The sequence below is a fragment of the Lepidochelys kempii genome, chromosome 1, assembly GCF_965140285.1.
Source record: "Lepidochelys kempii isolate rLepKem1 chromosome 1, rLepKem1.hap1, whole genome shotgun sequence".
In the NCBI taxonomy this organism is placed as follows: domain Eukaryota; kingdom Metazoa; phylum Chordata; order Testudines; family Cheloniidae; genus Lepidochelys; species Lepidochelys kempii.
Window position 1 is genome coordinate 206,865,299 of NC_136380.1, and position 18,681 is coordinate 206,883,979.

Here is an 18,681-nt window from a genome sequence, read left to right on the forward strand (position 1 = left end):
CCTTTTCCAATCTTCCGGGACTTCCCCCGATCGCCATGAGTTTTCAAAGATAATGGCCAATGGCTCTGTAATCACATCCGCCAATTCCTTTAGCACTCTCGGATGCAACACATCTGGCCCCATGGACTTGTGCACGTCCAGTTTTTCTAAATAGTCCCAAACCACTTCTTCCTTCACAGAGCGCTGGCCACCTCCTCCCCATGCTGTGCTGTCCATGCAGTAGTCTGGGAGCTGACCTTGTTTGTGAAGACAGAGGCAAAAAAAAGCATTGAGTATGTTAGCTTTCTCCACATCCTCTGTCACTAGGTTGCCTCCCTCATTTAGTAAGGGGCCCACACTTTCCTTGGCTTTCTTCTTATTGCCAACATACCTGAAGAAACCCTTCTTGTTACTCTTGACATTCCTCGCTAGCTGCAACTCCAGGTGTGATTTAGCCTCCTGATTCCATTCCTACATGCCTGAGCAATATTTATAAACTCATCCCTGGTCATTTGTCCAATCTTCCACTTCTTGTAAGCCTCTTTTTTGTGTTTAAGATCAGCAAGGATTTCACTGTTAAGCCAAGCTGGTCGCCTGCCATATTTACTATTCTTTCTACACATCGGGATGGTTTGACCCTGTAACCTCAATAGGGATTCTTTAAAATTCAGCCAGCTCTCCTGGACTCCTTTCCCCCTCATGTTATTCTCCCAGGGGATCTTGCCCATCAGTTCCCTAAGGGAGTCAAGGTCTGCTTTTCTGAAGTCCAGGGTCCGTATTCTGCTGCTTTCCTTTCTTCCTTGTGTCAGGATCCTGAACTCGACCATCTCATGGTCACTGCCTCCCAGGTTCCCATCCACTTTTGCTTCCCCTACTAATTCTTCCCAGTTTGTGAGCAGCAGGTCAAGAAGAGCTCCACCCCTAGTTGGTTCCTCCAGCACTTGCACCAGGAAATTGTCCCCTACAGTTTCCAAAAACTTCCTGGATTGTCTGTGCACCACTGTATTGCTCTCCCAGCAGATATCAGGATGATTGAAGTCGCCCATGAGAACCAGGGCATGCGATCTAGTAGCTTCTGCGACTTGCCGGAAGAAAGCCTCATCCACCTCATCCCCCTGATCCGGTGGTCTATAGCAGACTCCCACCACGACATCACCCTTGTTGCTCAAGCTTCTAAACTTAATCCAGAGACTCTCAGGTTTTTCTGCAGTTTCATACTTGAGCTCTGAGCAGTCATACTGCTCCCTTACATACAGTGCAACTCCCCCACCTTTTCTGGCCTCCCTGTCCTTCCTGAACAGTTTATACCCATCCATGACAGTACTCCAGTCATGCGAGTTATCCCACCAAGTCTCCGTTATTCCAATCACATCATAATTCCCTGACTTTGCCAGGACCTCCAGTTCTCCCTGCTTGCTTCCCAGGCTTTGTGCATTTGTATATAGGCACTTGAGATAACCTGCTGATCGCCCCTTGTTCTCAGTATGAGGCAGGAGCCCTCCCCTCTCACACGTTCCTGCTCGTGTTTCCTCCAGATATCCCGCTTCCCCACTTACCTCAGGGCTTTGGTCTCCTTCTCCCGGTGAACCTAGTTTAAAGTCCTCCTCACTAGGTTAGCCAGCCTGCTTGCGAAGATGCTCTTCCCTCTCTTCGTTAAGTGGAGCACGTCTCTGCCCAGCACTCCTCCTTCTTGGAACACCATCCCATGGTCGAAGAATCCAAAGCCTTCTCTCCGACACCACCTGCGCAGCCATTCATTGACTTCCACGATTCGACGATCCCTACCCCGACCTTTTCCTTCCACGGGGAGGAAGGACGAGAACACCACTTGTGCCTCATACTCCTTTAGCCTCCTTTTGAAACAGGCACCTTCATGCATTCTCCTATTCTGCCCCTCACATTTGGGCTAGTCATTTTTGAACTCTGCTAATTCTTGACTATCTTGTGGAAAAGCTGCTACATTCTTATCACGCATCCTTTGAGTACCCTTTGGAGGAAACTAAAGCAGCAACTAGCAGACTGAATCTTGGACAATCCAAATCCCAGTTGTGGTGGTACTAGAGCAGTACTCACTGGTTCTGTGCTCTCCATTCTTCAACTCAGTGTCAAGGGGTTATCGTCTGCAAAGCACTCGGTAATGAAGAATCTCACAGACTGTCATGGGGTGGACATTATCTTTCTCCAAGAAATGCGTGTACCGGCCTTCCTTGCCAGCAGACTAACAACAAGAGATTATGACATTGTTAGCTACAATCTTCATAGAAAATATGGCAGAGCCATTTATGTGAACTCTGATGTTGATGATGTGTAGGACCTACCATGACTTTGCCTCTCTGTGACACTGTAAGAGTCAGTCAGTTTAAAGTTGTGAATCTTTACAAACCTCCTGATAAAGCCTGGAACACTCTACCACACTCTGATGCTACCAGCCCTTCAAAATCTATCCATCTATGATGGGGAATTCAACAGTCACCACACCTCCTCAGGCTAGAAAGAATCTGACAAAAAGGACTGGCTTTCATAAACTGGGTTTCTATATATTAATTATATCTCTTGCATCACCCTGAGAAGCCAGCCACCTTTTTCTCTGCATGATGAAAGCAGGCTACTCTCCTGATCTCCGTTGGGTCACTTCAGAATGGGGACAACCATTACCAGCTTCCTGCGTAGTTCTTGGAAACTTACTGCACAGCCAGCAACTCCCTATTCTTACTTGGTTAAAAGAGACAATTCCATGATAACTGCTATCACCAGACTGCAGAGAAATTGTAGAACAACAGACTGGAAAAATACAGAGTTGACTGATGAGCATATACCACATATACCAGTGTGAATACCACATAATACTTCTGTAGAAAACACTTATACTGTAGAATATGCTTCTGCAGAAAATGCCAAAAAACATTGAGTGGCTACACTAGCCTTGAGGACCTGTTCCATGATTTTTCCAGGGACTGAGGTGAGGATGACTGGCCTGTAGTTCCCCGGATCCTCCTCCTTCCCTTTTTTAAAGATGGGCACTACATTAGTCTTTTTCCAGTCATCCAGGACATGAGTTTTCAAAGATAATGGCCAATGGCTCTGCAATCACATCTGCCAACACCTTTAGCACCCTCTGATTCAGTGCATCCGGCCCCGTGGACTTGTTCTTGTCCAGCTTCTCTAAATAGTCTTGAACCACTTCTTTCTCCACAGGTTGCATCTGTAAAGCCAAAATGCAACACTTAACAGAGGCAGCATTGTTCACACTAGACAGAGCAATGATTCGGCCATACTTAAAGACAAGTACAGTGTACACAATAGCAGAAAGTGCCTGTCCCAAAGCAAGACAAAAGTCTATTTCTTAACAAAAAAACAGTCTGGAGTTTCCTTCCTCAGAGACTGTTTGTCGCCTTGCTCCCAGCTGGAAATACTGCTTAAAGCAGGGACAGAATTATAAAAAGAAGGACCAGACACTCCAAGACAGCTCTCTCTGCCCATCTCTTTGCCCCTTTCTGCCCCTGAAAACACAAGGAAGCAGCTGTTGGACTCTGTGGGAGGGGTTCTGACCTGAGAGCTTGGAGTATGTGGTGAGAAACTTTGCTTTGACTATATTATAGTTTGTTAAATTACAGTTGTTAAGTTGCTAAGCCAGCACTTTGGTCACTGCTGTTCTAATTCATTACTCCAAAGCAGACCTCATTAAGAAGAGCTATGCCTACCTGGTGGGCTGAGAAGAACTAAGAGGCTAATTAGGCCAGTAGGCAGATGATACAAAAGACACAGGAAGGACCTGGGAGATAGAAAAGGAGATTGCTCTTCTCTGCTTGATCAGGAGCTGAGAGCTCCCTAGGAGTCTAGGTGTGAGTCTATATAGCAAATAGGGTGGTGGAAACCACTGTGGTCAATAAACTGCATGGAGTGTTTTACCAGCAAAAAGGTCTCTGAGCTGTTTCTGGACTTGAGCACAGGCAAGAGAGAGTGGGCCCTACCACACACCAGTACGCATTTTATCTTTATTTTTCTTGTAACTATTTCTGACTCTCATGCCTCATTACTCATTCTCACTTAAAATATCTCTCTTTACAGTTAATAAACTTGTTTTATCTAATCAACTGTGTTCAAGCTGAAGTGCCTGGGTAATTCTATTTGGGGTAACAAGCTGTATGCATATTATTACTCCTGGGGGAATTTTGCACCACTGCACATGTGCACGATTTATGTCCCCTGCAGATTTATTTACTTCTCTGCAGAAAAATGACTTTCTGACAGGGAAACAAAAAGAAGCCACAAGCATGATTATGCGACCCTCCCCAGAAGTATATTTTGGGTGCCCAAGGCAGCTGGCAGAGAGGTAAATCACTGTGGGGCATGTGGTGGGACTGGGGAAGACCCAGCTGGTGCCTCCTACCCTGCAGCAGGCTCAGCTGTTAGTCTTACCTGGCCTGGGGAGGACGGGACTTCCTCTGCCCCTGCATGGCATCCAGGGCCATGTCAGACTCACCCCCAGATTTCTCCATCAGCTCTAGGAAGCTCTGCAAACTCCCCCTCCCCCACCATGCTTCCTGCACCCATCACTCCTCAGCTGCAGAGGAAGGGATCACTGTACAGAGAGCTGCTCGCCCATCTGCCCAACCCCCCTGCATCTAGATGCCCTCATGACCAGACCCTTCCACTGAGTTTCACCCCCCTCCTGCACCCAAAATCCCCCACGACGAGCACCACTCCCACTGCACCTGCACTATCCTGATGAGTCACCTGCACCCAGATCCCCACCCTACCAATCAACAGCCAACCACACCTAAATCCCCACCCCACTGAGCCTCTTTCCTCCAGCATCTAGACCCCCACACTGAATACCCTGCACCCAGACCCCCCAACTCTAACTCCGCCCCCGCTCCCCAACCACCTTCACTGGACCCCCCTGCAGAGTCCCATTACCGTTGCACCCAGAACCCCACAAGTCCCTGTGCATCCAGATTCCCTCCACATCCCGATCCCTCACTGATCCGCCCATATCCAGATTGCCCCACACAGAACCCTCTCACCCCACACCTGGATTCCCCCCACAACTAAGCCCCTCCATACTTGGGATCCTCTCTGGTTGAGCCTGCCTGCCCATGCCTGGTGCACCTGGCATGGAGGGGCAGGACCCTGGGGTGTTTCTGGGGCCCGATCCTTGCGCTGTGTCAGGGTTGGGTGCAGTTTCACCGCTAAGTCCATGTCTTGGGTGGGAGCTGCACAGTGATCTCCCACCTCTGTGCAGCCAGTGGCCTGTGCTTCCCACTGCCATCCTGGAGTCTCCACATTGACAAATAAAATATGCAGAATTTTGAAGAGTTTTAAAATATTATGCACAGAATTTTTTTTTGTGCAGAATGCCCTCAGGAGTAAGATTATTCCATTAAAAGAATAATGGACTCAGTCTATCTCTGCTGGGCAGTACAGGACATACATTTCTGGGGGGAAATCTGGGACTAGGAGTGTGTTGGGGTCTCCCTGTCATAATCTTTAAGACTAGTGGGAGCCAAGGTTGCAGACAGAGTTGGGAGTGAAGTACATGCTGGAAAGTGTTTGTGAGCAGTCCAGGTTAGAGGCTACAGCAGCAAGGCGTTGTTACAGGGCAGGGGCGACACAGCTACTCATTTGTCTGGATTGTACTCTGGAATATCACACAGGAGTCCTGCAATACAAACTATTTTAAGGGTGTGAGTGTGTATCTATATAGAAAAGTATTCATTTTGAAAGGGTTATGGCTGCTTGATTTCACTATTTATATTGGATACACAAGAGCTCAGATCAACAGACACTGAAGGTTGTAGGTGACCTACCTATATTAAATGAATTAGTGGTTTTGGTCTAATTCCTAGTCATGAAAAACACAAATCACAAAAATTACTTTTATAACTTATTTTTGTAATCTCAGAAGAAAGACCCAGGCTGGTAGAGGTCTGTATGTGGGAAGTTTGCACTTTTACAGCCTACGCTATGCCCATTCAAAGGATAAGAATATAGAAATTCCATTTCTAAGGTACTGTTCTTCAGCATTATGGATTTCTTTAAGTTTTGATGAAAAGAAAAGGAGGACTTGTGGCACCTTAGAGACTAAGGGTATGTCTACACTATGAAATTAGGTCGAATTTATAGAAGTCGGTTTTTTAGAAATCAGTTTTATATATTCGAGTGTGTGTGTCCCCACAGAAAATGCTCTAAGTGCATTAAGTGCATTAACTTGGCGGAGCGCTTCCACAGTACGGAGGCAAGCGTCGACTTCCGGAGTGTTGCACTGTGGGTGGCTATCCCACAGTTCCCGCAGTATCCACTGCCCATTGGAATTCTGGGTTGAGATCCCAATGCCTAATGGGGTTAAAACATTGTCGCGGGTGGTTCTGGGTACATATCGTCAGGCCCCCCTTCCCTCCCTCCCTCCGTGAAAGCAAGGGCAGACAATCATTTTGCGCCTTTTTTCCTGAGTTACCTGTGCAGATGCCATACCACGGCAAGCATGGAGCCCACTCAGCTCACTGTCACCATATGTCTCCTGGGTGCTGGCAGACGTGGTACTGCATTGCTACTCAGCAGCAGCAACCCATTGCCTTGTGGCAACAGACGGTACAGTACGACTGGTAGCCGTCCTCGTCATGTCCGAGGTGCTCCTGGCCACATCAGCCAGGAGCGCCTGGGCAGACATGGGTGCAGGGACTAAATTTGGAGTGAGTTGACCAGGTCATTCTCTTTAGTCCTGCAGTCAGTCCTATTGAACCATCTTATGGTAAGCAGGCAGGCAATACGGATTGCTAGCAGTCCTACTGTACCATCTTCTGCCGAGCAGCCATGAGATGTGGATGGCTTGCAGTCCTTCTGCACCGTCTGCTGCCAACCAAAGATGTAAAAGATAGATGGAGTTGATCAAAACAAGAAATAGACCAGATTTGTTTTGTACTCATTTGCTTCCCCCCCTCCCCGTCTAGGGGACTCATTCCTCTAGGTCACACTGCAGTCACTCACAGAGAAGGTGCAGCGAGGTAAATCTAGCCATGTATCAATCAGAGGCCAGACCAACCTGCTTGTTCCAATAAGAACAATTACTTAGGTGCACCATTTCTTATTGGAACCCTCCGTGAAGTCCTGCCTGAAATACTCATTGATGTAAAGCCACCCCCTTTGTTGATTTTAATTCCCTGTAAGCCAACCCTGTAAGCCATGTCGTCAGTCGCCCCTCCCTCCGTCAGAGCAACGGCAGACAATCATTCCGCGCCTTTTTTCTGTGCGGACGCCATACCAAGGCAAGCATGGAGGCCGCTCAGCTCACTTGGGCAATTAGGAGCACATTAAACACCACATGCATTATCCAGCAGTATATGCAGCACCAGAACCTGGCAGAGCGATACCGGGCGAGGAGGCGACGTCAGCGCAGTCACGTGAGTGATCAGGACATGGACACAGATTTCTCTGAAAGCATGGGCCCTGCCAATGCATGCATCATGGTGCTAATGGGGCAGGTTCATGCTGTATTCTGGGCTCGGGAAACAAGCACAGACTGGTGGGACTGCATAGTGTTGCAGGTCTGGGACGATTCCCAGTGGCTGCGAAACTTTTGCATGCGTAAGGGCAGTTTCATGGAACTTTGTGACTTGCTTTCCCCTGCCCTGAGGCACATGAATACCAAGATGAGAGCAGCCCTCACAGTTGAGAAGCGAGTGGCAATAGCCCTGTGGAAGCTTGCAACGCCAGACAGCTACCGGTCAGTTGGGAATCAATTTGGAGTGGGCAAATCTACTGTGGGGGCTGCTGTGATGCAAGTAGCCCACGCAATCAAAGATCTGCTGATATCAAGGGTAGTGTCCCTGGGAAATGTGCAGGTCATAGTGGATGGCTTTGCTGCAATGGGATTCCCTAACTGTGGTGGGGCCATAGACGGAACCCATATCCCTATCTTGGCACCAGAGCACCAAGCCGGCGAGTACATAAACCGCAAGGGGTACTTTTCAATAGTGCTGCAAGCACTGGTGGATCACAAGGGACATTTCACCAACATCAACGTGGGATGGCCGGGAAAGGTACATGATGCTCGCATCTTCGGGAACTCTGGTCTGTTTCAAAAGCTGCAGGAAGGGACTTTATTCCCAGACCAGAAAATAACTGTTCGGGATGTTGAAATGCCTATAGTTATCCTTGGGGATCCAGCCTATCCCTTAATGCCATGGCTCATGAAGCCGTACACAGGGAGCCTGGACAGTAGTCAGGAGCTGTTCAACTACAGGCTGAACAAGTGCAGAATGGTGGTAGAATGTCCATTTGGATGTTTAAAGGTGCGCTGGCGCAGTTTACTGACTCGCTTAGACCTCAGTGAAACCAATATTCCCACTGTTATTACTGCTTGCTGTGCGCTCCACAATATCCGTGAGAGTAAGGGGGAGACGTTTATGGCGGGGTGGGAGGTTGAGGCAAATCGCCTGGCTGCTGGTTACGCGCAGCCAGACACCAAGGTGGTTAGAAGAGCACAGGAGGGCGCGGTACACATCAGAGAAGCTTTGAAAACCAATTTCATGACTGGCCAGGCTACAGTGTGAAAGTTCTGTTTGTTTCTCCTTGATGAAACCCCCCACCCCTTGGTTCACTCTACTTCCCTGTAAGCTAACCACCCTCCCCTCCTCCCTTCGATCACCACTTGCAGAGGCAATAAAGTCATTGTTGCTTCACATTCATGCATTCTTTATTCATTCATCACACAAATAGGGGGATGACTACCAAGGTAGCCCAGGAGGGGTGGTGGAGGAGGGAAGGAAAATGCCACAAAGCACTTTAAAAGTTTACAACTTCAAAATTTATTGAATGCCAGCCTTCTGTTTTTTGGGCAATCCTCTGTGGTGGAGTGGCTGGTTGGCTGGAGGCCCCCCCCACCGTGTTCTTGGGTGTCTGGGGTGGAGGCTATGGAACTTGGGGAGGAGGGCGGTTGGTTACACAGGGGCTGTAGTGGCAGTCTGTGCTCCAGCTGCCTTTTGCTGCAGCCCAACCATACACTGGAGCATACTGGTTTGATCCTCCAGCAGCCTCAGCATTGAATCCTGCCTCCTCTCATCATGCTGCCGCCACATTTGAGCTTCAGCCCTGTCTTCAGCCCGCCACTTACTCTCTTCAGCCTGCCACCTCTCCTCCTGGTCATTCTGTGCTTTCCTGCACTCTGACATTATTTGCCTCCACGCATTCATCTGTGCTCTGTCAGTGTGGGAGGACAGCATGAGTTCAGAGAACATTTCAGCACGAGTGCGGTTTTTTTCTTTCTAATCTTCACTAGCCTCTGGGAAGGAGAAGATCCTGTGATCATTGAAACACATGCAGCTGGTGGAGAAAAAAAAGGGACAGCGGTATTTAAAAAGACACATTTTATAAAACAGTGGCTACACTCTTTCAGGGTAAACCTTGCTGTTAATATTACATATGTAAGCAGTGTCAGGGTGAGCTCCACCCTGACATCTGGTGGTGAGGTGTGGCAAGTTGTGGAAAAGAACTTCAGGGGCCAATCTCATTTGCATAGGCACACCCACCCTGCCTAGAATGAGGCCATAGCTGCCCAAATGGTCACTTTGGCTGCTGTGAGATCCCCAGTGTCTCTGTTATTGGGGCAGGAAGAATAAATTGTTATTACCCTGATTATGGGAACTGTGCTTGGAACTGTACTTGGCCTTTTGTTATGGTGGAGGGACTCACCATCAACTAAGTAGCACTCGCTAGGCAAGGGTCATGGGTTCCAAAACTCTGTGAATTGAGAGAGGCTGGGGACAAGTATTAATACTTGGTGGCATGGGCCCCTTGGTGAGGGCCTTACATGCTAGTTGCACTTCCTCCTCTCTCCACTGTGGAATATCGGAGCTAATTTTGATTTCATTAGAAGTCTAGTTACAGGCTGCTGAGCTCACTTTGGGCTAATGGTGCACCAGCACTGAGGCTCCTCTACTACAAGCTGAATTTACCTAAGAGCTGAAATCACTGAGCGTTGTGTTAAGTAGTGGGGAAGCCTGAAGATATATTGTGGAGCAGTTTGCGGGATGGCTGGAGTGCCTTGTGGACAGGCTGGTGGAGCAGTTCATGGGACGGCGGGAGCTGCTGGTGGGACACGGAGCGGAGCAGTTCGTGGGACGGCGGGAGCTGCTTGTGGGCTGCGGAGCAGAGCGTTGCTGAGCAAAGCAGTTCGTGGCGTGGCTGGTGGAGCAGAGCGAAGGCCTATGGAGCTGTGGGGCGGTCAGCTTCAGATCATGTAAGGTGCCTTTTACCCCTGCCCCCATCTCCACCCAGGTTGGGAAGTAAAACTCTGCAGATAAACTTTTGAACTCTGGGGCTGCCCTGACCAGGGACAGAGACTTTTGGGTCATTGGACTTTTGGGACTTTGGGTGATTTGGGGTTGCTGGACTCAAGAACAAAAGGGAAAGGGCATGCCCCAATTTGCTTGGGGTGGGTTTTTTTGCTCATGGGTTGTGTTATGAATCCTGTTGGTGGTGTTTCCCCAACATAATGCCACATTGTTTCTCTCTGTTATTAAAAGGCTTTTTGCTACACTCAGACTATGTGCTTGCGAGAGGGGAAGTATTGCCTCTTGGAGGCACCCAGCAGGGGTGGTATATATTTGTCCCAGGTCACTGGGTGGGGGCTCGAGCCGGTTTGCATTGTGTTATTGGAATGGATCCCCTAGATATTGAACCCGGCCCTTGTTGCTGCCAACTCTGACGGGCAGAAGGGTTACACATACATAGCACATGTGCTTTCATTACAAGGTCGCATTTTGCCTCCCCCCACCGCGTGGCTACCCCCTCAACCCTCCCTCCTCCCCGTGGCTAACAGTGGGGAACATTTCTGTTCAGCCACAGGCAAACAGCCCAGCAGGAACGGGCACCTCTGAGTGTCCCCTGAAGAAAAGCACCCTATTTCAACCAGGTGACCATGAATGATATCTCACTCTCCTGAGGATAACACAGAGAGATAAAGAACAGATGTTGTTTGAACGCCAGCAAACATACACTGCAAGACTGGGAGTGGCTAAGTCATTATGCAAGGTAGCCTGTTTCCTCTTGTTTTTTCCTACCCCCCCCCCCCAGATGTTCTGGTTTAACTTGGATTTAAACCTGGAGAATGGTCAGTTTAGATGAGCTATTACCAGCAGGAGAGTGAGTTTGTGTGTGTATGGGGGTGGGGGGGATGTGAGAAAACCTTGATCTATGCAGGAAATAGCCCGACTTGATTATGTAAAGAGTTGTCACTTTGGATGGGCTAGCACCAGCAGGAGAGTGAATTTGTGTGGGGGGGTGGAGGGTGAGAAAACCTGGATTTGTGCTGGAAATGGCCCACCTGTTGATCACTTTAGATAAGCTATTACCAGCAGGACAGTGGGGTGGGAGGAGGTATTGTTTCATGATTTCTGTGTGTATATAAAGTCTGCTGCAGTTTCCACGGTAAACATCTGATGAAGTGAGCTGTAGCTCACGAAAGCTCATGCTCAAATAAATTGGTTAGTCTCTAAGGTGCCACAAGTCCTCCTTTTCTTTTTGCGGATACAGACTAACAAGGCTGCTACTCTGAAACCTTTAAGTTTTGAGTATTTCTAAATAATATTACATTGTTGGTTGTTAAGATGAAGTGGGTACATTATTATCTTTTTGCTAATTGGCCAAAGCTTGTATATTCATGGAGTGAGTATAGAGAATGTAGTAACTTGAACAATTTTGAGCATTGTCTAGGCAAGGAATATGAGCATATTCTCTGTGAGTCACTTTTATGTATATCTGGGCCTTGATTCTCTTCTCATTTAAACCATTCTAATTGAGGAGTAACCCCATTGACTTCAGTGAAGTGGAGAATTAGGCCCCATGGCTAGTCTTAAATAGATTGCTGTACGAGCTGGAACTTTTGTTTTACCTTACTACTTTATTTTGACCTTGCTGTTAGGGCTTATGTCTGGATTCGCTGCAGCGTGAAAAGAGCTAGGCTGACCACTCTGTTAATCTCAGATACTGTATCGAAGTTCCATTGAATGGGGGTGGAGGGAAACAGGCCTCTTACTTATACACCTAAACTCAGGTACCTGCATTTGAAAATGTTGACTCCACTTCTTTCTGTCATAAACGTTCCTGTTATAAGAAAAGGAGTACTTGTGGCACCTTAGAGACTAACCAATTTATTTGAGCATAAGCTTTCGTGAGCTACAGTTCACTTATGCTCAAATAAATTGGTTAGTCTCTAAGGTGCCACAAGTACTCCTTTTCTTTTTGTGAATACAGACTAACACGGCTGTTCCTGTTATAGTAATTCTTTGTGGCCTCTTCCTTCGGAGGATCTCAAAGCACTAAGAACCCTAGATTACTGAGAAGAAGGGAGCTAGGTGTATTTTCTGCCACCTGCCTACCCTTCTTAGCAAGGGTTAGGCACAATAGCAGCCCTTGCACTTGAAGGAGCAGAGGAACTACTCCCTCTTTGATTCTCTACAGGTGTCCAGTGATGAGGACAGGGAAGAAGGCAGAGTCATGGCTCTGCTTCTCTATGTAGGCCAGAAACAGGGTGGAGCAAGCTTCATCATCCAAAGGGTGTGTTCATTCCTCATGTCTTCCATGGAATTGGAGGGGGCATAGTGTCTCTTGGTCAGTGCATCTCCACAAACCTAAAAATGGGCCGCATTGTGAGCTACACACTTTGGCCCATTAAGGAATAAAATGTCTCCCCAGTAAAGTAAGAGGTCCTATCCCCATTATACAGATGTGGAAAACTGAACCCCAAAGTGATGAAGCTACTGACCAAAGGTTACATAGCAAATCTGTGTCTGAGCTAGAAATAGCCCCAAGATCATTCTGCCTCTAATGTTTTCTATGTATGCATCCATATGTAATGCAGTGTTATGACTGAGCAGGCATTGCATTTTTATGCTGGATGTTGACAGAGGTCAATGAAAACTAGTAAAAGTAAAATGGTCTTACTGCACCAAGACACTAAGGGATTGTAAACGTGTTTTACATTAACGGGGGTATCAGTGTAGTAATGGAAAGTTAGAATTAAAAGGCCCTGACTGCCTCTTGTTACCTTATGTTCCCAGGAGCCTAAAATCTTTCAAGGGCAATCTGAGGTGAATTTAATTTAGCTGTCTTGTGTGAGGTAAAGGAACAACTGGGCCAAATACTGGCACCTCCATTTTTCATGGATTATCTTGTGAGGTAGGATCCTGCCACAGTTCAGCAAATGAGTTGGTCTTAGGGGACTTAGTTGCTGGATGATGACTCCAGAGTGGAGGCTGTGTGAACTAATGCCTTGGAGGAAGCTAGAACTGAGTAGCTACTTAGGAAGATTAATGTCTGGATTCATTAAAAGCTGCTTATGTGAGAGGTGATCTTTTATGCACAACTCACAGCCAATTAATAAAAATGGGTCAATTAGCCTGTCAAATGCAACAACATGTATCCAGTGTTCAGGCTCTTATGTGTTTATGAATGAAATATTAAAGTATATGAAGGGGAAACACCTAATTGCATCATACAAAGCAGATGCAGAAATTTAACTGAGGAAATTGTGGAACATTTCATTCAACTTCCATCAGAAAGTCACCCATTTATCCACTCACTTACTAGAGGACAACACATGGGTTTCTGTCATGGGCATGCTATAAGTGTACTGTGTCACTACAGAGTGCCTTTCATCCCCAAACAGCCTTTACAAATGATACATACAGAGGAATCACTTCACCTATCAGTGAAATGCAGCCACCTTTGAGGTGGAAGGGTGGCAGCCAAACTGTGCAACACAGCAATGAGGAGAGAGGAAAATTTAGGACATTAGAGCAAAGTCTTTTCATATAAATAAAAGTGCCTTTACCTTTAGTATACCTGCAGAGCAGAAAGAAATTCTTAATTTTTTAATAGTTTTTAAGATCAAATCCCAAAGATTCCAACACAGAAACTGAATTCCAGTAAAAGTTCATCTGACTCAGAAGCATGAAAAGCCAAGCTGACCTTGCCAGAATTTTGTTTTCAGGGAATCTAGATTAAATATGATGTTCAGATTCTTGATGGTATATCTGTGCCACGCACAGAAAAAAAAACAAACCAAAACCCTTGGCAGCAAGTCACGGAGCCTAGGTCAACTGACTTGGGCTCTCAGGCCTAGTGCCCTGGGGGTAAAATTAGCACTGCAGACATTTCTGCTTGGGTTGGAGACTGGGCTTAGAGACACCCCCCCCCACACACACACTTCTTCTCAGGGCCCGGGCTTCAGCCCAGGGTTGCTGGAACAATTTGTGTAGTGGGGGTGCTCAGAGCCATTGAACCAAACTGTAAACCCTGTATATAATGGAAACCACTTCAAGCCCTGGGATGTTGCCACACCCCCAGCACTCCTAGTTCCAGCACCTATGCTTCAGCCTGAGGAGGCATGTCTGCACTGTTAATTTTAGTCTGCTAGAGCAAGCCCCACGAGCCCAAGTTAGTTGACCCCAGCTGTGAGACTCACTGCCATGTTGGTTTATGTGTTTTTGAGTTTGCAGTGTAGATGTATGCTAAGTCAACCCCTTGAGTATCCTCTTATGTGTAGGGTGACCAGATGTCCCGATTTGATAGGGACAGTCCTGATTTTTGGGTCTTTTTCTTACATAGGATCCTATTACCCCCCACCCCCGTACCGATTTTTCACATTTGCTGTCTGGTCACCCTACTTATGTGGCATATAGGAAAGAATGGATTGTATACAAGAGCGTAAGAAACACTTCAGGTGACTGATTGCCAGAACCATTAAATGTGTTTCCTTCCCAGGGTGGCTCTAATCTGCACTATCATCAAATATATGCAATTGCAAAGATGAAAGCAAGAAACTGTACCTGTAGGAAATATAGATGCAAATAGATTATGCATTCCTGAAGTCAGCAATATAATATGTAGGGGGCAGAGGTTTATCTATAGAGAATAGGAGCTGCACGCAGGCGAGAAATGTCATGAAATGAAACGTGAAATGTTAACACTTATAAATAACAATCTAGAGAATTGTCCCAACTGCCACACCTGTGCAATAGATTTCATTTTACTACTTTATGTAAGATTGCAGGATTGTAACTCTGTGTGTCACTCTGAAGCCCAGAATGGTGGTTGAGTTAATGTGAAGCAGTGGAAACAGCTGCAAGTTGAGGGTTTTTGTTTAGAATATCACAAAGGTCAGGCATCACATGGCTTTTCCGTCTGTTGCCATCCAATGTTTAAGTTTTCAGCTATTTTGACTTTATGAATTACTGTAGCTGTACATAACATGGGTGTAAGGCCATGCGAAGAGTCCTAGACCATTGTGATATCAGATGCAACTCAAACAATCACCACCTTTACTCTATAGTTAGTTTGCATGCAACAACTTCATCTCTACAGTCTCCATACAATCAATGGTGGATTACTTGGCCTGCATCATGGGCTCTCAGCTACTAGTAACATCTTAATTTATGTAGCACCTTCTCATCCCAAAGATCCAAAGGTGCTTTACAGAGTGTACAAAGGAATCCTGCCATTCACCAAGAAGGGACAGCTCCCTGAGGGGTTTCAGCTATTTTACAGTGATCTACTGCTACTACATAGCAATCTACAGGAGGTGGCACCAAACAATCCTGTATCTAACTGAAACTACAGGAACATTTTTAGGTGGGAAAGATGTAATTACATAACTTTGAAGCTGGTCAGGCCAGAATATTTTCTGAACACATGTAGTCAATAAATTGCCAAGAGATCTTTGATATCTCTAAGTGGTGAGTGAGGACTTTGGTTTTATATCTCATCTGCAAGATGACAGAAGAGACAGAACAGTGCACAACAGCTCTGTGTGGGGATATTGTATTCAGTGCAACTCTGAGTGGAAAGCATTTCACTGCAGCATCACCTAGTTCCCTCTCTGTATCTAGCATGTCCTCTGGAATGGTGGTTGAAGCATGAAGGGACATATAAATCTTTAGCGCATCTGGCACGTAAATACCTTGCGATGCTGGCTACAACAGTGCCATGCAAACACCTGTTCTCACTTTCAGGTGACATTGTAAACAAGAAGCAGGCAGCATTATTTCCTGCAAATTGTAACCAAACTTGTTTGTCTGAGTGATTGGCTGAAGTACAACTGAGTGGACTTGTAGGCTCTAAAGTTTTGCATTGTTTTATTTTTGAATTTGTTTATTAGTAACAAAGTGGAAACTACATTGATAGCTCCATTTCACTTTGGAGTGGGTGAATTATTACTTTTCTCTCCTTTCGTAATTTATTTAAAAAATTGTTTCTTAGCTACATATTCATCTGGAATAACAGCAGTACATAATGCGTGGAAAGTACAGGTTAGATGGTGAGGTCCAACCCTCAAGGATTGGCTCTTATGAACCCAACAAAACACTGGGTCTGCTGGATCCAGTCCTTAGGAACAAGTTAGAGTGCCTCTTACGTTATGCAAATTCTTGAGGGCCCTCAAATGGAACAGTTCTCTCATATCCCTACACCAGGGGGTAAAATGTGTGTATGTGGCTTACTGCAGTTTTTTTACCACCCAAGCATCTCCTCTCACTGGGGTAATCCTTAGATAGCTGATCAAGTGGGTTTTCTACTGCTCTGTGACAAGATCGATGCATAGCAGTGGCTGTGATCTGGTCATAAATACCAGCATAGTCCAAAGAGAATTCAATTCCTAGAGTGAGGAGAAACAGTTGGGAGGAAACACTATAGGAAGTTAGCTACCTTTTCCCACAGGGTTATCTAACAAAATTGAAAGCTGTAATACAACTAGCATATCCCTCGCTGGATTTCTCTGATGGAGCTGTTTATTACAGCACATTTAGTGATCCAGAAGAGACAACAGTAATATATTTATAGGTCAATAGTAACGTAATTGAAGATCCTCTGGACTTATAAAGATGCAGGAGAATTAAATGCTCTTAAAGAGGGATGCATTGAAATACTGAGATCGCATTCCATCCCCCTTTCTCTTCTCCTTTCCTTCCTTCCATCCATCTTTCTAACTGTGTCTGGCTCTTTATTCAAATGTATACAAATTATGCTTCTGCTGCTGCTTCCCCCCCATCCCCTGCCACCCAAAACAATTTGTATACACTTGTACAAATTTAGAATCTATTGTTTTTTGATGCGTCTGTTGATCGGTATGGATTTCATAAAAGGTATTAACTGCATCAAGACAAAGGATGTGGGATCTGAAGTTCTATGAACTTCACAAACTATATTTTTTGGTTCATAGGATTCACAGAGCTAGTTTGAGTTCATGGAACTTTTTACCCTATAATTTAAACAGAAGGGTCTTTTGAAGGACTGTTGAATTTTACTTTTTTTTTTTTTTTTTTTGTTAAAAGGAAGCCTGTGGTCTGTGCTAGGGGTTGAAGAACCCCTCCCCTCAAAAATATGTAGGCTGAAACAAATGGATTCTCTATGATGAATATAAACTGCATTTATTTTTTCATTTGAATTTTTCCCCACCTCCGTATGCTCCTCTTTCCGCAGTCTCTTGTAAGAGGAATGTGAACTCAATATCGAAGCTTCAAACCTACAATAATGAGTGTGTTTGAAAGTAGTCCAAAATGAGTTACCCAACCCTAGTGGAGACCTTCACTAGCAGAGATTCATAAAGCTGAAAGGTAAATTAAACTAATTTAACTAATAAGTCCTGAGATGCACTTTCCTCTAGTCTGAGCTCACTCCTTCTGAGAGTTGTCGGAGTTCAGGACAGGCAGAATTCCTCCTGCCATCTCTCTCAGTCAAATCCTTCTTACATGTGTTAATAGCTGGCCCCCTCTACTCAAAGCAGCAACCTTTCTTAAGTACAATCTTTGCCTCCTTTGGCATGTGCTTAGCTAGAAAGGTCTAGGCCCCTTCCCCAGTCACGATAGTCCCAAAACCTGTGCAGAAAACTCGTGGCTCACCCTCATGGAGCAATTAGTTGAGAGTAATTCAAAGCTGATAGTCCCAGATTGCTGTCTTGATTAGAGCATGTAAAATTTTTTGGATGCATAATTTGTCAACAAATGTGATATTGTGTCAGCTGAAACTATTCATGAATTTGTGCTGAGGTTGCCAAACCGTTTCAATTAAATCAAAAATGTTGAAACAAAACATTTAATTTTGATACAAAACATTTTGTTCAGATTTTCAGGCATTTTGACAAAAAGCAACGGAAAGCATTCACGAAATGGCTGAAGGAGGACGTGGGCATTACTGAAATATGTTGGATTTAGTTTGAACTGAATTTTTTTCAGCTTTTCAGTTCAGTGGAATTCTGAAAAATGTTGTTTTCAGTTTGACCCAAAACGAAACTTTTTTTGGAATTACTAGTGAACGGAAAGATCCATTATTTGCCTGGCTCTAGTCATGATGGTTTCTCTAGAATAGTCATTCAACAAGTGTCAAGCCTGTTTCCTGAGCTGGGCAGCTACCAGGAATACATTGCAATAGGTCACCCTTAGGTAAGTTTAGACCCATGTTCAGCACATAATACAAAATGGAGTGCACAGTCAATACAAACATTTCCCACTCAGTTTCCTTGCTAACAGAGCTGGTCCTTTAGCTCAAGTGATAGAGGGCCATGCTTTTACAATAAATACTTCTATTTTTCCTTTGAAAAGAAGCAGGGTGATGTACTTGTATTACATAAGGATGATGACATATTTTCCAGTTAAATTAATTAGTGAATAAGGAGGATATTAAAAAAATCTTGTAGGGATAAACATTTTT

General features: G+C 45.5%; 1 long non-coding RNA gene across 2 annotated transcripts in view; it reads right to left on the minus strand.

The window, feature by feature from the left end:
- Positions 1-8,762: 8,762 nt before the first annotated feature.
- LOC140897333 (uncharacterized) overlaps positions 8,763-18,681 on the minus strand; it is a 28,605-nt gene continuing 18,686 nt past the window's right edge. For both annotated transcript variants that reach the window (XR_012154705.2, XR_012154707.2), the window contains exon 3: positions 8,763-9,300. This is a non-coding gene — a long non-coding RNA (uncharacterized LOC140897333). The remainder of the gene's footprint in view (positions 9,301-18,681) is intronic.